Source organism: Grampus griseus (assembly GCF_964374135.1).
Source record: "Grampus griseus genome assembly, chromosome: 14".
In the NCBI taxonomy this organism is placed as follows: Eukaryota; Metazoa; Chordata; class Mammalia; order Artiodactyla; family Delphinidae; genus Grampus; species Grampus griseus.
Window position 1 is genome coordinate 59036322 of NC_139008.1, and position 26485 is coordinate 59062806.

The 26485-nt window shown below is 37.8% G+C and overlaps 1 protein-coding gene across 3 annotated transcripts in view; it reads right to left on the reverse strand.

Annotated features, from left to right (window-relative positions):
- ATRN (attractin) overlaps nt 1-26485 on the reverse strand; it is a 176069-nt gene that overhangs the window by 128034 nt on the left and 21550 nt on the right. The window lies entirely within an intron of this gene.

Consider the following 26485-nt stretch of genomic DNA (forward strand, 5'->3'; position numbering starts at 1 on the left):
CAGCCTTTCTGAAACAAATGCTCTCTTCTGGATCTGCCTCCCTTACTTGCTGAGTTATCTACTGACATCCCAATTACTCCTCTCCACCCACTCCAGATATCAGCATCTAGCTCACTGCCTTCCATTCAGCCACATCCAAGATGTCCCATCCAAAGCCCAGCCTCTCCATTTCTTAACTTCACCATTAACAATTTTTTCCTCTACCCCACTTTAGTTACCCACTCTTTTCAGCCCTGCTGTTAGGAGTGAAAACTCTACCATAAAATCTCCATTTAAAGCGACCTACACTCTGACCACCATCTCTGCTCTCTCTACTTCATTTAGCCTAATTCCCCCTCTCCAATGAATCTTCAGCCCCGACCTCCAATCCACACAACTATCACTTCTTTATGTTCATCACTCACACATTTCACTTTCTCACTTACCTAGGTATGATTCCAGGGTCCATCACAATTATCATCCTCTGCAAATCTCTTGACTTCTTTGCATTCTCTCTCTCTCTGCTGTACTTGCCTGATATAAATGTCTCTGTGTCTTACTCCCCAACATCCATTCCATTCCCAAAATATTAGTCTAAGCCAATCATGGTTTCCTGTGCCCCTTGCCAATTAGAAATGTGTATTAGTTAAGATTAAGTTCTAATGCAACTGACAGAAAACCCTAAATAGTAATGGCTTTAACCAAGATATAAAGCCCTGGGCTTCCCTGGTGGCGCAGTGGTTGAGAGTCCACCTGCCAATGCAGGGGACACGGGTTCGTGCCCCGGTCCGGGAAGATCCCACATGCCGCAGAGCGGCTAGGCCCGTGAGCCATGGCTGCCGGGCATGCGCGTCCGGAGCCTGTGCTCCGCAACGGGAGAGGCCACAACAGTGAGAGGCCTGCGTACTGAAAAAAAAAAAAAAAGATATAAAGTCCAAACATAAGCAACCTGGAGCACATAAAGCATTTCTATGCTCATCAGGGAGCTAATTAATGTTCTGCCATCTTGTTGCTCCGTCATCCTCAACATGTGCTTCCACCTCATAATCCAAGATGGCTGCACAAACTCCAGTTATTATTTCCATATTCTACACAGTAGGAAGGAGTTGAAAGAAAACAAGGTACATACCCCTGCCCTCTAAGTCAAACATGACAATTCAACTTACCCCCTAGCCAAAAATTAGACATACCTAAATGTACAGCGAGGCTGAGAAATATAGCCATTATCCCAGATGACCATATACTCTGTGAAAAATCAGGACTCTTTACTAATGAAGAGAAGACTACTACTTCTGTCACAGCATGTAATCTAATCTTAGATGTGAGGGGAAGTCTGATGGAGGGTTTCTAGGAAATATTTCCTCATTCCTAGCTACGACACCTAGATCTCCTCTTCAATAAGACTTGTTGCCAGCTGCAGAAATGAGTGTGGTCAACAGACAGCATCCAGCTGTCAGTTCCATTGGAGCTGCCTTGCCCTAGGTCATGCCCTTCCCAGCACAGCCCACACAGAGTGGGTATAAAGGCTGGGCATTTTTCAGTCTAACATGGGACAACTCTGGCAGGCAATCCTTACTCCAGAACTCTCCTTTGTCAGGCCTGCATTGAAGCTCAACTTCTTCCTTTGCCCAGTTCTGCTTCCTGCCCCTTCCTCTCACAGATGCTATAATTAACTTGTACCCCAAACTCCATTTCAGAAAATGCTTCCAAGAAACCCAGCCTATGACAGACAGACATCCAAAGAGACCATCCTTCTTCCTCTGGACTTTGCTATGTTTGGATTTTACTTCAGCCATCACGCTATGAGTCTAAACACAAAGCCAACACCAAGGATGACAAATCAAAGGAGTGCCAAGGTCCCTGAAGAGCCACACCAAACAGCCACAGAGACCACCCCAGGTTTACAGGTAAATAAATTTCCCAGTAGTTCAAACAGTTTTGTGGCTTTCTACTATGCTTCTTTTGTTTCTAAGAATTTCTACAGACTTCACATGGACATGTTCAGATATTTGCAAATCTGCATCCCTTTTGGAGAAAATATAGGTCAATTTTGAATATTTACTTCATATCTTTAAACATACACATTTACATAATTTTACAGGTAGTGAATAGATATGATCAGACAGGCTTTTTTGGGTCAACTAAAGGACAATTCTCCCTTGTCCACTGATCTCCCCAAGCACTCCACCCCTTCTCCCCACCAAGATAAACATTTAACAGAATTTCCATCCTGTTCCGCTGATCTATATTTCTGGTTTTGTGCCAATACCATACTGTTTTTTTAATGGTAACATTTATATATATATATTTTTTAGTTTATTATTTATTTTTGGCTGTGTTGGGTCTTCGTTGCTGCACGCAGGCTTCTCATTGAAGTGGCTTCTCCTGCTGCGGAGCACAGGCTCCAGGCACATGGGCTTCAATAGTTGTGGCACACGGGCTCAGCAGTTGTGGCTCACGGGCTCTAGAGCACAGGATCAGTAGTTGTGGTGCACGGGCCCAGCTGCTCTGTGGCATGTGGGATCCTCCTGGACCAGGGCTCAAACCCGTGTCCCCTGCATTGGCAGGCAGATTCTTAACCACTGTGATACCAGGGAAGTCCCCATACTGTTTTGATTACTGTAGCTTTGTTGTATAGTCAGAAGTCATGGAGCCTGATTCCTCTATCTCTTTCTTTCTCAAGATTGCTTTGGCTATTTGCGGTCTTTTGTGTCTCCATACAAATTTTAAGATTTTTTGTTCTACTTCTGTGAAAAATGTCATTGGTAATTTGATAGGGATTGCAATGAATCTGTAGATCACCTTGGGTAGTATAGTCATTTTGACAATATCGATTTTCCCAATCCAAGAACATGGTATATCTTTCTGTCTGTTTGTGTCATCTTTGATTTCTTTCTTCACTGTCCTATAGTTTTTGGAGTACAGGTCTTTTGCCTCCTTAGATAGGTTTATTCCTAGGTATTTTACACTTTTTGATGCAATGGTAAATAGGATTGTTTCTGTAATTTCTCTTTCTGGTCTTTCCTTGTTAGTGTATAGAAATGCAAGAGATTTCTGTGTATTAATTTTGCATCCTGCAACTTTACCAAATTCATTGATGAACTCTAGTAGTTTTCTGGTAGCATCTTCAGGATTTTCTATGTATAGTATCATATCATCTGCCAACGATGAATTTTATTTCTTCTTTTCCAATTTGGATTCCCTTTATTTCTTTTTCTTCTCTGATCACCGTGGCTAGGACTTCCAAAACTATGCTGAATAGAAGTGGCAAGGGTGGACATCTTTGTCTTGTTCCTGATTTTAGAGAAAATGCTTTCACCTTTTCACCATTGAGTATGATGTTAGCTGTAGGTGTGTCATACATGGCCTTTATTATGTTGAGATATGTTCCCTCTATTACAACTTTCTGGAGAGTTTTTATCATAAATCGGTGTTGAATTTTGTCCAAACCTTTTCCTGCATCTACTGAGATGATCATATGGTTTTTATTCTTCAATTTGTTGATGTAATGTATCACAATGACTGATTTGCGGATATTGAACAATCCTTGCATCCCTGGGCTATATCCCACTTGATCATGGTGTACAATTGTTTGAATGTACTGTTGGATTTGGTTTGCTTGTATTCTTTTGAGGATTTCTGTGTCTATGTTCAGCAGTGATATTGGCCTGTAATTTTTTGTGTGGTATCTTTGTCTGGTTTTGGTATCAGAGTGATGGTGGTCTCATAGAATGAATTTGGGAGTGTTCCTTCCTCTGTGATTTTTGGCAATAGTCTAAGAAGGATAGGTGTTAACTCTTCTCTAAATGTTTGATAGAATTTGCCTGTGAAGCCATCTGGTCACGGATTTTTGTTTGTTGGAAGTTTTGTTTGCTGCAAGTTTTTAGATCACAGTTTCAATTTCAGTACTTGTGATTGGTCTATTCATGTTTTCTATTTCTTCCATGTTCAGTCTTGGAAGATTATACCTAAGAATTTGTCCATTTCTTCTAGGTTGTCCATTTTATTGGTTGCTTATGATCCTTTGTATTTCTGTGGTGTCATTTGTATTTGAGACCTCTCCCTCCTTTTCTCGATGAGTCTGGCTAAAGGTTTATCAATTTTGTTTACCTTTTCAAAGAACCAACTTTTAGTTTCATTGATCTTTTCTATTGCTTTCTTCATCTCTATTTCATTTATTTCTGCTCTGATCTTTATGAATTCTTTCCTTTTACTAACTTTGGGTTTTGTTTGTTCTTCTTTCTCTATTTGCTTTAGGTATAAGGTTAGATTGTTTATTTAAGATTTTTCTTGTTTCCTGAGGTAAGACTGTATTGCTATAAACTTGCCTCTTAGAACTGCTTTTGCTGCATCCCATAGGTTTTGGATCGCCCTGCTTTCATTTTCATTTGTCCCTAGGTATTTTTTGATTTACTCTGATTTCCTCAGTGATCCATTGGTTTTTTAGTAACACTCTTTAGCCTCCACATGTTTGTGTTTTTTCGGTTTTTTTCTTATGGTTGATTTCCACTCTCATAGTGTGTGGTCAGAAAAGATGTTTACTATGATTTCAATTTTCTTAAATTTACCAAGGTTCACTCTGTGGCCCAGCATGTGATCAATCCAGGCGAATGTTCCACGTGCACTTGAGAAGAATGTGTATTCTGCTGCTTTTGGATGGAATGCTCTATAAATATCAATTAAGTCCATCTGGTCTAATGTGTCATTTAAGGCCTGTGTTTCATTACTGATTTCCTGTCTGGATGATCTGTCCACTGATGAAACTGGGGTGTTAAAGTCCCCCACTATTATTGTGTTACTGTCAATTTCTCCTTTTGTGGATGTTAGTATTTGCCTTATATATTGAGGTGCTCTTATATTGGGTGCATATATATTTACAATTGTTATATCTTCTCCTTGGATCATTATGTAGTGTCCTTTGCCTCTTATAACATTCTTTATTTTAAAGTCTTTTTTGTCTGAAATGAGTATTGCTACTCCAACTTTCATTCCTGTTTGTGTGTAATACACTTTCCATCCCCTCACTTTCAGTCCATAGATCTGAAATGGGTCTCTTGTAGACAGTAAGAGTCTTGTTTTTGTATCCATTCATCCAGTCCATGTCTTTTGGATGGAGCATTTAATCCTTTTACATTTAAGGTTATTATCAATATGTATGTTCTTACTGCCATTTTGTTAATTGTTTTGGGTTTGTTTTTGTAGGTCTTTTTTCTTCCCTTCCTCTCTTGTTCTCTTCTCTTTGATTTGATGACTAACTTCAGTGTTGTGTTTAGATTCTTTTTTCTGTTTTGTGTATCTATTGTAGATGTTTGGTTTGTGGTTACCATGAGGTTTTGATATAGCAGCCTATATAAACGAGATGTTTTAAGTTGCTAGTCTTTTAATTTCAAATGTATTTCCAGTATCCTGCATTTGTTCTCTCCTCTTCTCACAATTGCTGGTTTTGATATCATATTTGTGTGCAGATGATTTCTTACCTTTACATATGTTTGCCTTTACCGGTGGGCTTTTTCCATTTGTAATTTTCTTGTTTCTAGTTGTGGTCTATTCTTTTCCGCCTAGAGAAGTTCCTTTAGCATTTGTTGCAAAGCTGTTGTGGTGGTGCTGAATTCTCTTACCTTTTGGTTGTTTGTGTGACAGCCTTGCTGGGTAGAGTATTCTTGGTTGTAGGTTCTTCCCTTTCATCACTTTAAATATATCGTGCCACTCCCTTCTGGCCTGCAGAGTTTCTGCTGAGAAATCAGCTGATGACCTTATGGGAATTCCCTCGTACATTATTTGTTGCTTTCCCCTTGTTGCTTTTAATATTTTTTGTCTTTAATTTTTGTCAATTTGATTACTATGTGTCTCAGTGTGTTCCTCCTTGGGTTTATCCTGCCTGGGACACTATGTGCTTCCTGGACTTGGGTGACTATTTCCTTTCCCATGTTAGGGACATTTTCAACTATTATCTCTTCAAATATTTTCTCAGGTCCTTTCTCTCTCTCTCTTCTCTTTCTGGGACCCCTAAAATGAGAATGTTGGTGTGTTTAATATTGTCCCAGAGGTCTCTTAGACTGTCCTCATTTCTTTTCATTCTTTTTTCTTTATTCTGTTCCATGGCAGTGATTTCTACCATTCTGTCTTCCAGCTCACTTATCCATTCTTCTGCCTCAGTTATTCTGCTATTGATTCCTTCAAGTGTATTTTTCATTTCAGTTATTGTATTGTTCTTCTGTTTGTATGTTTAGTTCTTCTAGGTTTTTTTAAACATTTCTTGTATCTTCTCCATCTGTGTCTCCATTTTTTTCCCCACGGTCTTGGATCATCTTTACTATCATTACTCCAAATTCTTTTTCAGGTAGATTGCCTACCTCTGCTTCACTTAGTTGTTCTTCTGGGCTTTCCTCTTGTTCCGTCATCTGGATATATTCCTCTGCTGTCTCGTTTTGTGTGACTTTCTGTGATTGTGATTTCCATTCTGCAGATGGCAAAGTTGTAGTTCTTCTTGCTTCTGCTGTCTGCCCCGTGTTGGATGACGCTAAGAGGCTTGTGCAGGCTTCTTGGTGGGAGGGACTGGTAGCTGCCCAATGGGTCTTGGGAGCTGGGTCTTGTTCCTCCGGTGGGCAAGGCCATGCCAGGGGGTGTGTTTATTGGGCAGCTGTTTATTCAGGAAGACTTTAAGCAACCTGTCTGCTGATGGGTGGGGCTGTGTTCCCACCCTGCTGGTTGTTTGGCCTGAGGCATTCCAGTACTGGAGGCTACAGGCTGTTGAGTGGGGCCAGGTCGTAGTGAGAAAATGGCAGTCTCCAAGAGGGCTCACGCCTATGAGTCCTACCCAGAACTGCCCCTGCCAATGTTCTTGTCCTCTCAGCAAGTCACAGCCACTCCCTGCCGCCTCTGCAGGAATCCCTCCAATACTGTCAGGTAAGTCTGGCCCAGTCTCTCATGAGGTCACTGCTTTTTTCCCTGGGTTCTGGTGCGCACCAGATCCTGTGTATGCCCTCCAAGTGTGGAGTTTCAGTTTCCCCCACTTCTGTGGAATTCCTGTGATCAAACCCCGCTGGCCTTCAAAGCTAGATTATCTGGGGGCTCCTCCTCCCGTTGCCAGGCTGCCAGGCTGGGGAGCCTGATGTGGGGCTCAGAACTTTCACCCCTGTGGTATAATTATTTTTATAATTATTTTCCAGTTTGTGGGTTGCCCACCTGGCATGTATGGGATTTGATTTTATCGTGATTGCATCCCTCCTACCATCTTGTTCTGGCTTCTTCTTTGTCTTTGGATGTAGGGTATCTTTTTTGATAGACTCCAAAATTTTTTTGTCAGGGGTTGTTCAGCAGTAAGCCATGATTTTGGTTTTTCCATGAGAAGGGGGGAGGTCATGTCCTTCTACTCCACCATAGGTCCTGGAAAGCACATGGCACACCTGGGGGCCACAGTGAGGTCAAGGGTAGAGAGCAAAAGTTTGTTTCTTCTGAACAGGACGTGGTTAGGTTTTGTTTCTCAACCTAGTCTGACAGTTTTACTGACACAGTATAATCTATTCACATTTAGAATAATGACTGCTATACTGATTTGACTCCTTCCAACCAAATTTTTAAATCAACCTTAATGAGGAGTAATTTATATATAATAAAATGCAGCCAACATAAATGTACAATTTGGTAAGTTTTGACAAATTTATACACATATAAAACCCCAAAACAAGATATAAAACAGTTCTGTCACCCCCCAAAGTTCCCTCAGACCTCTTTGCAGGCACTCCTTCTCAACACTGATCTTGTTTCTATCATTGCAGACCTGATTTATAGAACCTGATTTTATAGAACCTGATTTAATGGAATCATGCAGAGACACTTTTGTGCCTTGCTTCTTTCGATCAGCATGTTTCTGAGTACAGTGTGTATCAATAGTTTGTTCCTTCCTATTGCTGTGTGGTATTCTACTGTATGAATATACCACAACACGTCTATCCATTTTCCTGTTGATAGACACTTGGATTATGTAGTTATAGATGCTTATGAACAAAGCTGCTAAGAACACTTGTGCACAAGCCTTTGTGTGGACATTTCTCTTGGATAAAAACATAAAAAAGGAATAATTGGATCAAAGTATAGATATACACGTAAATTTAAAGAAACTGCCAAATTGTTTCCTAAGTGGTTATACATCTTACACATCATCTAGGTATAAATCTTCTCTGCTCTCAGGTCTCCCAGTATTCCCACAGCCTCAGCAATATACCCCTTCAGCAATATATTGGACTGTGCAACTCCAAGATGAACATGTTTTTCTTAACAGCTCAGATATCAGGATGCATTGTAAAACCAATGGCAGTTCGTAGTTTAAATGTTTTTCTTTCTTAGAAGTACATAAGGGTGCATTTTACCCTCAATAGTATCTTAATAAACTGCAGTTATACATATGGCAAACCCTAAACCTGACTGAATCCAACTCTCTGCTTACTCTGTATATGAAACCAAGCAGCTAAATAAGGCTAGTGACACAACACTGTGCTGACTGGTCTCACTTTACATTTATAAACACATATCTCAAGTAGGTTCCAAGCACTGTGGGACAATCAATCCTTTCATTTCCCTGGCCAATTCTCTTATACCTTATTATCTTTCACCTTTCCAAACCCTCTTCCCTCTCTTCAATTTTAGCTGACGATCAATTGATTACTTCACTTGTTTCACATCTATTTACCACCAGTGGAATGTAAATTTCATGACAGCAAGGACTTTTGTCTGCTTTGTTCATTATTTCTAGTGCCTAGAAGTGTGTCTGGCATCCTAATGACACAAAGTGAATAGCTGTGGAAAGAAGAAATAAATCAGGAGAGACCTATATTTTCTTACCATTACTAAATGCAGGTACTTTGCCTTAACCCTAGTTACAATGGATAGGGTCACACCCTCTACCTGGGTGCAGAATTCTAAAACTCTACTCAATCAAGGGCCTCACCAGAACAAACCTAATTCTAAACCCCATGCTATACTTTTTCTATCTACTGGATAAGCCTAAGACTAGCTGCTGGATTCCCTTCTTAAAAAACAAACTCCCTTCTCATGTTCTCAAGCTATTCCCTACTTTTTTTTTTTTTTTTTTTTTTTACTTTTACAACAAAGGTCTTCTTAAGAATTATCTACTGTTGGGAATTCCCTGAGGTCCAGTGGTTAGGACTTCATGCTTTCACTACCAAGGGTGTGGGTTCAATCCCTGGTATGGGAAATAAGATCCTGCAAGCTGCACAGCGCAGCCAAAAAAACCCCCAAACAAACCAAAAAACAAACAAAGAAAAAACCATAAAGAATTATCTACTCTCGCTGACAATACTCTTACCTTGTAATTTCTTAACCCCATTCCAATGGGGTCTAACCCTCACCCCTCCTCTGAAATCCTTCTGTTAAGGGATAGAGGAGTAAATTCTCAGATCCCTTATTTCCTTCTCAGATCCCTTCTTACTTCACTCTCTTACACATCTGAAGTAGCTGATGACTCCCTCTTTATTTTTTTTTTGCATTTAATCTTTTGTTTTCTTCCAATTTTATTGAGATAACTGACATACAGCACTACCTAAGTTTAAGGTGTATAGTATAATGATTTGACCTACATACTTCATGAAATGATTATCACAATAAATTTAGTGAACATCCATCATCTCATATAGATACAATATTAAAGAAATAGAAAACAAAGTTTTTCCTTGTGATGAGAACACTTAGGATTTAGTCTCTTAACAACTCTCATATATAACATACAGCAGTGTTAATTAAATGTATCATGTACATCCTTAGTACTTCCTTATCTTATAACTAGAATTTTGTACCTTTTGACTACTTTCATTCAATTCCCCCTCCCCCCACCCCCTGCCTCTGGTAACCACAAATCTGATCTCTTTTTCTGTTTGTTTCTGAAGTATAATCGACCTACAACACTATGTTAGTTCCTGTTACACAACATAGTGTTTTAATACTTCTATACATGTCAAAATTATCACAATGATAAGTCCAGGTACAATATGTCATCATACAAAGATATTACATAGTTATTGGCTATAGTCACCACGCTGTACATTTCATACCTGTGATTCATTTGCAACTCTAAGTTTGTGCCTCTTAATCTCCACTTATTTTTTCCTCCTCCACTCCCCTCCCCTCTAGCAACCACCTGTTTGTCCTCTGTATATACAACTCTATTTGTTTTGTTTTTTAGATTCCACATGTAAGTGAACTCATACAGTATTTGTCTTTCTCTTATTTCACTTAGCATAATATGCTCTAGGTCCATCCACGTTGTCACAAATGGCAAGATTTCATTCTTTTTCCAGCTGAGTAATATTCCATTGCATTTATACACCACAGCTTTATCCATTCATCTATTGATGGGCACTTAGGTTGCTTCCATATATTGGCTATTGTAAATAATGCTGCAGTGAACATAGGGATATATATATATATCTTTTCTAATTGGTGTTTTCTTTTCTTTGGATAAAATACCCAGAAGAGGAGTTGCTGGATCATATGGTGGCTCTTTTTAATTCTTGAGGAATCTTCATACTGTTTTCCATAGTGGCTGCACCAATTTACATTGCCACCAACAGTGCACAGGGTTCCCTTTTCTCCACATCCTCACCAATTCTTGTTATTTGTTGTCTTTTTGAAAATAGCCATTCTGAATGGTATGAGGTGATATCTCATTGTGATTCTGATTTGCATTTACCTGATGATTAGTGATGTTGAGCATCTTTTCATGTGCTGTTGGCCATCTGTACGTTTTCCTTGGAAAAATGTCTATTCAGATCCTCTGCCCATTTTTTAGTCAGGTTGTTTCTTTGTTTTTTCATATTGATCTGTATGAGTTCTTTGTATATTTTAGATATTAACCTCATATTGAAAATACCATTTGCAAATACCTTCTCTCACTCAGTAGGTGGCCTTTTTGTTTTGTTGACAGTTTCCTTCACTGTGCAAAAGATATTTAGTTTGATGTAGTCCCATTTGTTTATTTTTGCTTTTGTTTCCCTTGCCTGAGGAGACATATCCAAAAAAACTAAGAGTGATGTCAAAGAGCATACTGCCTATGTTTTCTTGTAGAAGTTTTATGGTTTCATGTCTTATATTTAAGTCTTTAATTCATTTTGAATTTATTTTTGTGCATGGTGTGAGAGTAGTCCAGTTTGATTCTTTTGCATGTAGCTATCCAGTTTTCACAATACCATTTATTCAAGAGGTTGTCTTTTCCCCATTGTATATTCTTGCTTCCTTTATCATAGATAATTGCCCATATAAGTGTGAACTCACTTCTGGGCTCTGTATTCTGTTCCACTGATGTATATGTCTGTTTTTGTTCCAGTACCATACTGTTTTGATTACTGTAGCTTCGTAATATAGTTCGAAATCAGGGCGCCTCCCTCTTTCTTAAAACACTTTCTCCACTTGGTTTCCCAAACCCTACACTCTGGACTCACAGGCAGCTTCTTCTCAGTCCCCTTTAGTAAGTCCAACTGCTTATCCCAATATCTAAATGTAGGAATGCCCCAAGGCTCCAACCTCAGTCTGCTTCTCTACCTAAATTCACTGGGTAAGTGATCTCAAACTGTCTCAAAGCCTTAAGTACCAACTGCATATATTTTTTACAACGAAACTATCATCTCTATGATTGGAACACCATTCTCCTGGTTATCCCAGGCAAAAACTATGAACAATACAGGCATATTATCTGTAAAAAAAATTACTATTTTATTTTCTTCTAACATTTTAATTATATTTTGTTATCTTCTTGTCTTATTACAACTGGTTAAGATCTCCAATTACACTGAAAAGAACTGGTAATGGTGAGTATCCCTGTCTTGTTCCCAATCTCAGGTGAAAGCTTTCAATATTTCACCCTACAGTGTGATATTTACCCTAAATTCTTTGTATGAAGTCTTCACCAGATTAAGGAAGTAATTTTCTATTTTTTCTTTCTTTCTTTTTTTAAATTTATTTGGCTACACCAGGTCTTAGTTGCAGCACGTGGGATCTTCGTTGCCACATGCTGGATCTTCGTTGCAGCATGTGGCATCTTTAGTTGTGGCATGTGGTATCTTTTAGTTACGGCATGAGGGATTTTTAGTTGCAGCATTGGGATCTTTTAGTTGTGGCATGCGGGCTCTTAGTTGCAGCACGCAGGATCTAGTTCCCTGACCAGGGATCTCCCTGACCAGGGATCAAACCCAGGCCCCCTGCATTGGGAGTGCAGAGTCTTAACCACCAGACTACCAGGGAAGTCCCTATTCTTTAAACTAAAGATTTTCTTTTTTACTACTAATGAGTACTGAACTCTATTTTCTTTTTAAAAAACTGTCCATCTAATGAAACGATCATTTGGTTTTTCTCCTTTATTCTGTTAAATCGACCTTGAATTTCTCAAATCTAAGAAACCCAAAGTTGGGTTCAATTTGGTCATGATTCTTTTTATATTTTGCTGGATACAGTTTGCAAATATTTTTTTAAATTTTTTTTAATATGTTTGTAAGTTAGACTGACCTGCTGCTTTCCTTCTTTGTCAGGTTTTGATAACAAATATATGCTGGCTGCATAAAAACAATGGATTTCACCTCTCTTCCTATGTTCTAGAAGAGTCTGTGTAAGATCGGTCCTATAAAAGTTTGCAAGAATTCACTATTGAAGTCATCTGGGCCTGGAGTTGTCTTTTTAGTAAATTAGTTTTACTAGAGTTTACCACTCCATTTAAAATTTTCAAATTTATTGGAATAAACTTGTTAATAATATCCTCATATGATTTTTCCAATGTCTGTAGGATCTATAGTGATGGCCCCTTTATCATCACTGATATCAGTAATTTCTGTTTCTTTTTCTCTTTATCAATCTCTCTAGCAGTTTATCAATTTTACTAGTCTTTTAATGCTTACCTTTGTTAAGCCTCTGTATTGCATAGGTTTTATATTAATTTTTCTCTTATCTATATTATTTCATTCCCATGGCTTTATATTTTGTAGTGCTTTTTCTATTTTCTTGAGTTGGTAACTTAGATCACTGATTCAATCTTTCTTCTTTTTTAATGTATGCATTTAAAGCTGTAACTTTCATTCTCAGCATGGCACTAGTGGTATCCCAAAGCTTTGAGATAAAATATTTTCATTACCATCCGGTTTGAAATATTTTCAAATTACTGGGGTGGTTTCTTCTTCGATTCATGAACATTAGAAGAGTACAGTAACTGTATAGTGCAGTATTCTCTATATGTCAATTAGGCCAAGTGTTTTCAAATCTTTCTTCTGTTAGTTACTGAGAGAGGAGTATTAAAGTATTTTTAATATCAATGGATGTAAAAAAGCAGGAAGAAAATCTGACGAGGAGCAGGATATGTGCATGGTCTTAAAGCGTCTCCTCACATATTGCTTAACGGTTGCAAGGAGGAATTAGTGGAAAAATAAGACAGTATCTCAAACAGGAAAATAAAATATAAAAAATAAGGGACAGATAGGCATTGTATGCCTCCACATGTGATACCGTGAGAAGGATACCTCCCCACCTAAGCAGCATCCCAGCCAAGGATGCATAACTTGAATCTAACCATGAGGAAACATGAAACAAAAGCAAAATTTTAAAAAGTGAATAAAACCGGGGGGCTGTATTTATGAAAAAATGCCAATATCATTAAAAACAACAAAGAACAACAAAGAAAGGCAGTAGAAATGTTTTAGATCAGGAGCTGGCAAACTATAGTCCTTGGGCAAAATCCAGCCTGCCATTTGTTCATGAAAATCTTATTGGAACACAGCCACAATCTTTTGCACACTTACTGGCAATGGCTGCTCAGTGCTACAATAGCAGAAGTGAGCAGTTGTGATCGAGACAAAGCCAAAAATACTTACTATTTGGTCCTTTACAGAAAAGGTGTGCTGACCCTTGTTCCAGATTAAGGCAGGCTCAAGAGACATGACAATCAGATGCAATACCTAACCCTAGACTGGATCTTGTACTGGAGGCAGGGAAATGACAGAAAGGTCATTATTCGGTCAGTTGACAATGGGGAGTACAAACAGTAGATAAAAGCATTATATCAATGTCAGACTTACTGATGGTGAAAACTATACCTTAAGACTTAAATCTTACGTCTCTTAATCACTATTCTTAGAAAATACATGCTAAAGTATTTTAAAGGGTCAAGAGCCATGATACATACATACACATACACACACACACACACACACACACACACACACACACACACACACAGCTTATTCTCAAGTGCTTCAAGGAAATAAACTGTGTATGTGAGTGTGTTTGTGTGTGTGAGACAGAGACACACATACAGAGAGAGGGAATGATCAGGTATTTTTCACCCCTTTGTCTCTCTGTATTTCTGTCCAGTTATTTTATTCCTATATATTTTGCAACCCACTGATTTTCTCTTCATCTGTGTCTAAGGTTCCTAAAATCAGTAAATGTATTTTCAGTTTCCACTAATTTCTTTTCTATACTTTCTAATTCTCTGATGAAATTGCTCATCTTGTCACTTAAATTCTTAAAAATAGTTATTATTTATCTCAAAGCCTGTTTCCAATCATTACGACTGCTGGCTTCCTGGTGTGTGTGTGCCTCCACTAATGTCCTTTTCCTGTTCCAAGAGCCAATCCAGAATCCTACACTGCATTTAGTTATTATGTCTTCTTAGTCTCCCTGAGCCTCTTTTTTTTAAATAATTTAAATTTTAGTTGAAATAACAGATTCACATGCAGTTAGAAAAAATAGTGATTCCTTGTACACTTTAACCAATTTCCTCAAATAGTAACACTTTTCCAAAACTACAGTATAATGTCACAACCATAATACTGACATTGATAAATCAATCTTATTCAGATTTCCACAATTTTACTTATGTGTGTACATGTATGTGTGTTTGTGTAAGTTCTGTACAATTTTGTCACCTGTGTAGACTCATGTATCCACCACCACAGTCAAGATATGCACAGTTCCAAAAATACATGGATTCCTCATATTGCCCTTTAATAACCACACACACCTGCCTCCCACATCTTCCTCACACACTCACTATCCTTAATCCCTGCCAATGTTTAATCTGTTGTTTTTATCTTTATGTAATGTCTCTCTTTGTCTCTGGCAATTTTCTATACTCTAAAATCTAATCTATAAAATATTAATAAAGCCATTCCTGCTCTTTTTAAAAGTAATGTTTATATGGTATAATTTTTCCATTCTTTTACTTTCTACCTACTACATTGTTGAATTTGAAGTGACTTTCCCAGAAGCAGTATATAACTTGGTCACGTTTTTTCATCACTACTGATATGTTAAGGCTTAAGTCTCCACTCTATCTGTTGTTTTATATTTGTTTTCTCTGGATCTCATTCTTCTGTTTCTCTCTTTTGCCTTCCTGTGGGTCATCTGAACATTTTTAAAGATTTTACCTTGACTTATGTATACTGTTTTTATCTTTTTGTATCGTTTTCTCAGTGGTTACTCTAGGTATTAGAATATACATATGTGATTTATAACAATCTTTTTTTAAAATAAATTTATTTTATTTATTTGTGGCTGTATTGGGTCTTCATTGCTGCACACAGGCTTTCTATAGTTGCGGCGAGCGGGGGCTACTCTTCGTTGAAGTGCACAGGCTTCTCATCGCAGTCGTTTCTCACGTTGTGGAGCACAGGCTCTAGACAGGTGGGCTTCAGTAGTTGTAGCATGCAGGCTCAGTAGTTGTGGCTCGTGGGCTTTAGAGCACAGGCTCAGTAGTTGTGGCACATGGGCTTAGCTGCTCTGCGGCATGTGGGATCTTCCCAGACCAGGGCTCAAACCCATGTCCCCTGCACTGGCAGGCAGATTCTTAACCACTGCACCATGAGGGAAGCCCAACAATCTTCTAGTAATAACGTTTTACCACTTTGAGTGGAGTATGGAAACCTCACTTCCATTTAGGTCCTTTATCTTTACTACCATCATATTTAGTATCAAAGGGTTTTATGTTTTTGATTCAATCATCAATGACTGCTAAAATTCAGGAGGAAAAGGAGAGTCTATTATCGTATGCGTCGATATTTCTACTCTCTCCATCATCTCTTTCCTGACGCTCCACGATTCGTTCCTTTATTGTTTCTTTAGGTCTGCTAGCAACAACTTCTTTTAGTTTTTCATCACCTGAGAATGTTTTATTTCCCTTTATTTCCTGAGTGACAACTGTGCTAGATACAGAATTCAAAATTGACAGTTCTTTTATTTCAGCACTTGAAATATTGTGCCACTTCCAATGGCGCCCATGGTTTCAAGTGAGAAATCTATTGTTATTTGAATTGATATTCCCCATAGGTACTGCATCATTTCTACCTGGCTACTTTCAAGACTTTTTTTTTTGTCTTTAGGTTTCTGGCCCTCTACTCTATTCCACTTATCTGTCTATTCCTTCACCAATACCACAATGTCTTGTGGTACCATTGTAGCTTTATAGTAAGCCTTGCTGTCAGGTAGTGTCAGCCCTCAAACTTTGCCCTCCTCCTTCAATCTTATGTTGGCTATTCTGGGTCTCTTGTCTCTCCATATAAACTTTAGCATCAGTTTGTCAATATCCACAAAATAATTTGCTAAGATTCTGAATAGGATTACATTGAATTTATAGATCAAGTTGGGAAGAACTGATCTTAGATCAAAAGACAACACTGAGTCTTTTGATCCATGAACAAGCAACATCTCTCCATTTATTTAGTTCTTTGTTGATTTTGTTCATCAGAGTTTTGTTGATTTCTTCATATAGATCTTATACATATTTTGTTAGACTTATCCCCAGTATTTCACTTTTGGGAGTGCTGATGTAAATGGCATTGTTCCTAAGTTCAAATTCTACTTCTTCATTGCTGATACACAGGAAAGCAGTTTACTTCTGTATATTAATCTTGTGTCCTGTGCCTTTAGATTTCAAGAGTTTAATTCAAGATGCATTTGGTGTAGATTTCCTTGGGTTTATCCTATATGGGATTTGCACAGTTTCTTGGGTCTGTAGATTTGTTTCTTTTGCCAAATTTGGTAAAATTTCAGCCATATTTCTTTCAAATACTCTTTCAGTCTCATTCTCTCTTTTCCTTCTGGGACTTCAATAACACGAATGCTGTATCTTTTGTCCTTCATAGATCATTTTCTCTAGTCTGTTTTCTGTTTAGATTGGGTGAATTCTATGGTTTTGTTCTCAGGTTTACTGATGCTACCGTCTATTATTCATGGTCACTCTACTATTGAGCCCATCCAGCCACTTTTTCATTGTTGTTGCTGCTACTGTGCTTTTCAATTCTAAAATTTCCATTTGGTTCTAATATCATTTTAAATTTGGTTCTAATTAATTTTATTTGGTTTGTTGCTAAGATTTTGTTTTTTTGTTTCAAGATATTTTAAATTGATTTTGAAGCATTTTTATAACAGCTAGTTTAAAATTCTGAGAAAATTCCAACATCTGATTCACCATGTGTTGGTGTCTGTTGCCTTTTCTAATTCAAGTTGCAGTTTCCTTTGTTATTGGTATGATGAGTGATTTTCTATTGTATCTTGAATATTTTGTCTATTATGTTAGAACATCACTAACATAGGGTCTTATTAAATCTTTTATTTTAGCAGGTTGGCACCCTGTTTAGTTTTAGCATGTGGATCTTGGCCTACTTTTCTGGGCTATTGTTCAAATGGCAGGTTAATTTTCAGAGCCTTTGTGGCCTTATTTGGCTTGCTTTGTTTATCTGGTACCACTGGGCTCCCGCTGGTCCCTGCTAGTGCTGCCTGAGGGGGTAAAAGGAGTGTTGCCAAGTGTCTCTTGGTGGGGAAAGTCTGTAATGGCCCTAGGTTTCCCCTCAGTTTCCAAGTGTCTCTGAGTAGTAAAGGCAAGTCATGAGTCCACAGAGACAAACAGGCTTCCCAGAATGTGCCCTTTGCTACAGCTGGACCCCTCTTGCCAGTTCCACCCATCTGCCCCTGTGTCTCTTGGGCAGGGGAGAAGCAGCTCAAGCCCACACAGCCAAAGAGACTTAGGACTAGGCCAGTTGTAGCTGTGTCCTTTTTGCCAGTAGTGCCCACCTTGGGGTCTTTGGGTTGGGGAGGAGAGTCTCAAGCCCTCAAGGAGAAAGATGCTTCTCAGACTAGAATGCTTACTGTAGCAGAGTCTCTCTTGTCAGTTCTGCCTACCTGCCTTGATATCTCTCAGCAGAAAAGGGAAGTCTCAAGACAGGTGGGAAGGAGTATGCTTCTCCTCAGCACTCATATTCAGTGGGGGCTCATAGTTGATCCCCCTTGCCAATGGTATCGAATTTGCATGATGTTTTCAGAGGGACTCCCATTTGATTCAGGGGAGGCATGAACCTACCTGGACTGTGTTCTGTTGTTAGGTCAGGATGGGGAGGCCAGGAAACACCAGAACTAAGTGGCCTTCTTTTGTGGGGGGAATGCAAAATGCTATGGCTATGCTGTTCTTTCAGTCCTATGGTCCTGAACCAGATCACCTTCCTAGAACCATTCACAGTTCTCCTTTGGTTGTCTTCTGCACAAATTCCAGGACTTATAGTTGGATTTAGCTGGGAAAAATGGGTATATACCATCTCATCTGTACTGGAAGTCTCCCTATGGGTCTTTTCAATTATCTATTTTCTCTCTTGATTTTCAGTCAGTTCTTTCACTTTTATACATCTTTTTTTAAATTGAATGCCAGACTAAGTTTTATAAATATTTACCACATTATAAATATATACTATATATAGTTACATATAAATACATCATATATTATCACTAAGTATATAAAAACTATACAGATAACCTGAATCAATGATTGATGACAGTGTCTTCCTCCAGAGAAGATTTATATCTGCTTCTAGCAAGCAACAAAGCTAGGAACAGATCTTAATCCAATCAAGGATTGAGGTGATTTGAAAGCTTGGCTTCAGCTTTTTTTGAGAGCTGATCTATTTTGAGTTCACCCTTAAGCATAAAGTGTAGTCTATCCTTAAGGGTTCTCAGCTAAAAGCTTGGGGTGTTTTCCAGTGCCTGTCATTCTTTGCAAGCTCTGAACTCCAATTCTGTCCCCCAATTCTGCATGACTACCAAAATCTCTGCTTAGAATCTCAGCCTCTCTGCCACCACTTTCTGCTCAACCTCTTAGCTATGTTTCAAATCAGCCAATCACTCCATGGGGAAACCTATACCAAAAGTTGGCCTCACCCCTCTGTGCTCTCCTTTTCTCCAAAATTTTGGCCTCTCAAGTCCTTGTTGTCTGCCTTGCTCACTCTCCAAAGCCTCCAAACAAACTTTAAAAAAAATATTTTTCCAGCTTTTCTAGTTGTTCTCAGTTGGAGTGCTGCCTTAGAAAAAGCTATTCTGCCATTGATAGAAACAGAAATCTCCCCAATAGCTTGTGATGTGATACGATAATACGTTCCAGGCTCATACTATAGATTTTCTGACTCCAACCTGAAATAAGACATTTTTCCAATGTACCCCAGGTTCCTTCTAGTGAGAACTATTTTTTAAGAGAACAAAGTCTGACACTAGAAGTGCTTAATGCTACCTAGCTTAATTTCTGAGATTTTTCAGTAGAGAGAATTAGGAAATACATTTTTAAAAGGGAAAAAATACATCATGAGCTCATACTGACATTTCCAACTCAAATTTAGGATCCTAGAATTCTTACCCAACTCTCTGATTATATCTCTTTTCCATTCAAAAATCTAGGGTCTCAATCCAATATAAGTATTCACTTGTTTACTTTATGATACACACCTCCAGAATAACAATACCAATATTACTACCAGTTATACGATTACTAGAAACCGTTTATGATATCTTTGCAGTTCCTTATCCTTGGGAGTATACACCACTAGAAACATCCAAATTACTATACTTCAAGGTGACCTGAAATAGTCTCTATGTGCTTCAGCCTCAAACTTGATATACATTTAGGTTCACGTTTCATTTTGCATTTAGGAATTACCTTTTTTCTCTAATTTTATTTCATTTTTGTTTTATAATATGGTAAAGCATTTGCATGATTCTAAAACCTAATCCACAAAGTACATTCAGAAGTCTAGGTTCTATACCTGTTTCTGCCACCCCATTCCCTCCCTTTCCTTAGAGTAATCATTTTTCTTAGTTTTTGGTTTATCATTCCTTTGTTTGGTCTATGTATATACACAACAATGTAGGTGTATATATTTGTATAGCCTCCTTATTTGAAAACTAGTAGCATACAATGCCATTGTTTTGCTCCTTGCTTTTTCCATTTAACAATATAGTCTTGAGATGACCACATAACTGATATGTAGATTATCCTCATTCCTTTTTATAGCTACTCCATTTATAGTACTCCATTGTGTGGACATACCATATTTTTTTTAACTAGTCCTCTTAGTAATCTGAGCTCAGACTAACCTGCTATTGAATTTTGTTTCATAATTCAAGTTCACATAAAAATGCAAGTAGTCTCACTGAGGAGGACAGATCAACTAATCTGCTGGTATTCTGGCCTCTGCTGTCACAGTATTAAGCAAAGAAGTTAACTATATAACCAAGAAAAAAATACACTGACAAATTTAGCCCCTGCCCAAATCCATGATATAGGGTTCTCAACTGGAGTATACAACAAAATCACCCATAGAGGCTTAAAAAACAAACGATAAATGATAGGGCCACAACACTAACCACTCTCAGATGGGACCCAGCATTGCATTAGTGTCTTTAAAAGCTCCACAAATGATTCTAATACATACTCTGAATTAAGAACAAATCTTCCACATACAATCTTGGAATCTAGGTGTTGAAGTAAGTGGCTGAATTTTTGACACCAATACTAAAAATATTTCTACATTCTAAACTTTCATTTTTAGTTAGAAATTTTTGATCTAATAATTCTTTAAAATCAACATACAATGAGAAAAGTTCATCATGAAAATTTATAGTAATAGCCCTAAAATGTAACAGATTAAGCACATGTCCTAATTACTTAAAAATAATAAATCTATAACTATCATGAGTGCTATATGCTTTAATGTTTAGAATATCCTACTATAACCATCCATAATGATAATCAAAACTACCACAAGGTAATATGGATCCCTCACATTTGTAAAAAATAATAAATCATCTACCTTGAAAGACTCCATAAAAGGGACAATTCCTTTGCTCAAATCCTGGGCTCTGTCCTTGGAGTTGTCCTGAATCCAGTTCTCTATGATCCCCCTAGATGCAATCCCATATGCATTCACAGCTTCCTCTAGCGTCTATATGATAACAACTGCCCAAACTATATTTCTAGCACAAAGCCAGACCCCTTTCAGACTAATATTTCCTGTATTAAAAATTTAAGTAATTAAAAAAAATTAAGTAATTAAATCCACTTCTTTTTACCTCTTGGTTTTTCTTTTTTCCCCCCACAATTTTGTCATCATCCACCCTACCTTTCAAAACTTATCAACTCTTCCTTTACCTCACCCCATTCACTCAGCCTACAAAACCACTCCAATTTTTGTCCCTCTTCTCTCCCCATTTTGTCCCTCTTCTATCCCTAGGCCAATGATGCCCTAGATTAAATTCTCATCCAAGCTTATTCCTACAGTAGCTCAGCCCAACTCCCTGAACTGGCCAGTCTTCTATACAGACGGTCTTAAATTCTGTCCCCAAACATATCTGCATTTAAGGGTGAAGACAAAATAAAGACAATAGACAAAATGTGATACCCTTGCCAAAAGAAAACCTCATGAACATAGATATAAAAACCCAAAACAAAATATTACCAAATCAAATCCAGAAAATCTACATTAAAAAATATATCATGGCCAAATTGAGTTCATTTCAGGGATATTAAGGATGGTCAAACAATTAGAAAGTCTATCAGTGTAACTTAACACATTAACAGATTAAAGGACAAAAGCTATATGATCACTGGTCACCTACTATGTGCCAGGCACTATTCTAGAAGATTTCTTTGAAGTCAGAAACAAGACTGTTCAACAATGTCCTATAGACCTTAAACAATTCAATAATTAGACAAGAAAAAGAAGCACAGAGTATACAGATCAGAAATAAACTATTACAGGCTTCCCTGGTGGTGCAGTGGTTAAGAATCCGCCTGCCAATGCAGGGGACACGGGTTTGAGCCCTGGTCCGTGAGGATCCTACATGCTGCAGAGCAACTAAGCCCATGCGCCACAACTACTGAGCCTGCGCTCTAGAGCCCGTGAGCCACAACTACTGACCCTGCGTGCTACAACTACTGAAGCCCACACACCTAGAGCCCATGCTCCGCAACATGAGAAGCCACTGCGATGAGAAGCCCGTGCACCGCAATGAAGAGTGGTCCCCGCTCGCCGCAACTAGAGAAAGCCCGCGTGCGGCATTGATGACCCAGTGCAGCCAAAAATAAATAAATTTATTTTAAAAAAAGAAAGAAACTATTACAACTTATTGGCAGCATGATTATCAACATAGAAAACTTAGTAGAATTCACAAGCTCTAAGTACTACAAGAATTTCAGAAGGTTTCCTAGATATAAGTTCAATATATAAGAAAATCAATTCTGCTTTTGCATTTCTACCATCACAACGATGGTAAGAATCGGAGAGTTTCTGGTTCAAGGAGGATTAGAGAGTTTCGACACCCCATCCCTACCAGATAAGCCCAGCTAAGCTCCTGCCTAGACCCATACAGGTAAACTCACCAGAGATCAGCCAAGTCACCCAGATAACCATAGAGACTTATGAGCTAAATATTGCTTACTGTTATAATGATAATACTGATAAAAATAAAAATAAAAATTTCATTCCTATGTACTACAGTAATCAATTAGGTTTAGCAACAGCAACAAAATTATACATCTAGGGGTAAATCCAATAAAAGTATGTGAGACCATTTGGAAAAAAGTTATAACAATTTACTTAAAGACATAAAAGGTATCTAAATAAGTGGAAATATAAAGCATGTTCTAGATGATAAGACTCTATTGATAAACATGACGAACTTCTCCAGGCTAATCTCAATATCAGGTGAAATTCCAATCAAAAATCTCAACAAGGATTTTTGTTGAAATAAAAGGAACAAAGGGCTAAAAACAACCAGGAGAAATTTGAAGTTTTATGTAACTAAGGTGTATTTCAAATCTGTAGGGAGCAAAGTATACTATTATATAAATGGGACTGGGACAACTGCTTACCAAATAAAAATAACTAAATTAGGTCATAACAAACTATACATAAAAATAAATTACAGGTAGAAGAAAGATCAAAAAGTGAAAAAGCAGGGCTTCCCTGGTGGTGCAAGGGCTGAGAGTCCGCCTGCTGATACAGGGGACACAGGTTCGTGCACCGGTCCGGGAAGATCCCACATGCCGCGGAGCGGCTGGGCCCGTGAGCCATGGCCGCTGAGCCTGCGCTCCGCAACGGGAGAGGCCACAACAGTGAGAGGCCCGCGTACCGCAAAAAAAAAAAAAAAAAAGAAAAAAAAAGTGAAAAAGCAAGTATTTTTTAACGTTGAGGAAGAAATACAGGAGAATATCTTGACAAGGTCAGTAAAGGAAAGGAATTTTTTAATATAACAAAAAGAGCACAAACCATAAAGGAAAAAAAGTGATAAAATTGACTACATTAAAATTTAAATTTCTGTTAAAAACACACCATAAAGAAAGTTAAAGACAAGCCATAATTGCTGGTGGTAATGTAAGTTGGCTAAATCTCTATGGAAAGCTTTTTGGAAAGCTTTTTGGCAATACTTAACAAAATCTAAAATGCACATATCCCTCTGATAAAGCAATTTTACTTCTGAGAACTAAACCTAAAAATACACCCAGAAATGTGTGAAATGACATGGATACAAGGTCATTCAACACCTTTATATAAATTAAGACACAACCAGGCAATGGAATACCAAAGAATTTTTTTTTCAAATGTACTGGTATGAATCTCTAAGATATGCTGCTCAGTGAGGATGGAGAGGGAAAAGCAAAGTACAGATCATTGGGGAAATATGCCATTCTTATGTAAAAAGGAGGAGGAAGAACATACAAAATATGCAATTGTTTATATATGCTGCTAACATATCTGGAAAGCTACACAACTGATGACAGACTATTCCCAGAGAGGGAAAGGAAAACTTTCTATCATATATCCCTTTGTAGCTTTTGAATGCATTACCAATTTAAGAAAAGACCATATTTCATCTGTTCAAAGACATGCCTTTCTTTTCTCATTTAATATCTCTGAAATCAAGGTGCTTCTTAGAACTGATACCAATATCTTAATAATACTAGAAACATTTTTCTTTCTTAGTAGTACATAAAATAATGGTGTATCTTATAATTGATGGCATCTTAGATTCAACAAAATTAAGTAAAAATTTCTTAATAAATTTTTTAAAAATATAATTTTGGATTTACAGAAAAGTTGCAGAGATGATACAGTGAATTCCCAGACACCTCTTATCCAGTTTCACCTAATGATAACATATTAAATTACTATGATACATTTGCCAGACTAAGAAACCAATATTGGTACTTTTCTATTCCCTAAACGCCAGACTTTATTCGAAGTTCTCCAGTTTTTACACTAATATACTATTTTCTGTTCCAGGATACCACATTACATTTATTCATCATGTCTCCTTTGTCTCCCCCCTGGTCTATGACAGTTTCTTAGTGTTTCCTTGTTTTTCACGACCTTGACAGTTTTGAGATAGTGTACTATCAAGCATTTTGTGGAATGTCCCTCAATTTGTCTGATGTTTTTCTCATGATTACATTGGGGTTACGGGGCTTTGGGAAAAACGCCACAGAAGCAACATACCCTCCTAATCACATCATATCAGGGGGCACATGATATCAACACATTTTACCACAGCAATGTTAACCCTGATCATTTGGTCAAGGTAGTGCTTGCCAAGTTTCTCCACTGTAAAGTTACTATTTTTCCCCTCTCCATATTCTACTCTTTGGATAAGAGTCACTAAATACTGCCTATACTTAAGGAGGGCAGTGGAGAGAAATTAAGCTCCGCATCCTAGACAGGGAAGTATCTGCTTATAATATTCAGAATTCTTCTGTAATATTTGTTCCTTCTTATCAATTATTTATCCAATCAATTATAGGTAAAATTTTTGAACTGTAAAATAAAATAAGCCATTTACTAAAAGAAGATCATTGCTGCATATATAATCCCAGGATTAATATACAGAATATATGAAGAACTCCTATAAACTAATTTAAAAATCAACCCAAATGACAAATGGGCAAAAGGCAAGGAAAAGCAATTCAAATGAACATAAATGAAATATGGCCTTTAAACATATTGATAGATAGTCACGAGTAATCAAGAGAATGCAAAATAAAACCACCATATACAATTTCATACCCATCAGATTGGAGTGAAAAAAAAAACTAGAACACCCAAACATGAACGAGTAAAATGAACCCAAACATGGGAGTAAAATCTAGACCAATCCCTTTTAAGAACAATTTAGTAATATCTAAAATTGAAGTGCTCTGACCCAGCAATTTTACTCCTAATGACTAGGTAACAAATCCTTTTGAAAGTCAGGTGGTTTCCAATTTTTTGCTTACAACAAAACTGAAGGCAGATATAACTCTACTGTTGCCTGGTACATACTTAAAACGAATTTTCGATGAAAGACTATCATTTGACTTTTGGCATATAATTTAAAAGGAGTTCAAATACTTGACAGACCCTGCCACAACAAAGTTTCTTCCATTTAAAGATACTTATTTGGGACTTCCCTCGTGGTCCAGTGGTTAAGAATCTGTCTTGCAATGCCACATGCCACAGGGAAACTAAGCCTGTGTGCCACAATTAATGAAAGATCCCGCGTGCTGCAACTAAACCCCAATGCAGCCAAAAAATAAATAAATATTTTTAAAAATAATTTTAAAACTTATTTATGTTAACAAGTTTTATTAGTTTTACATTTACCAAAAGGGGGAAAAGGTATTAATATTTACACTAAACTCTGTCTCGTTCTAACACTAAATTATTTCATCACAGATTTTTTTTTTTTTTTTTTTGGCTGCGTTGGGTCTTCATTGCTGCGTGAGGGCTTTCTCCAGTTGCGGCGAGCCGGGGCTACTCCTCGTTGCAGTGTGCGGGCCTCTCACTGTGGTGGCTTCTCCTTGTGGAGTACAGGCTCTAGGCGCGCAGGCTCAGTAGTTGCGGTGCACGGGCTTAGTTGTTCTGCAGCATGTAGGATCCTCACAGACCAGGGCTCGAACCCGTGTCCCTGCATTGGCAGGCAGATTCTCAACCACTGTGCCACCAAGGAAGTCCCTCATCACAGATTTTTAAAAGTACTATCCATCTCAACAAGAGATGCTTTTCCAATAAAAAATGTTTAAAAGTTTTTTCAAAAAACGTGTATTAGATTTGTGTCATTTGCTCAGCTATATACTACAAGTAACTGTAATAATTAGTTAATTCAGAAGAAAATCTTCAGCATGTGAGGTCTCATGGTCATAGAAAGCTGAAAAAAATCATTTATT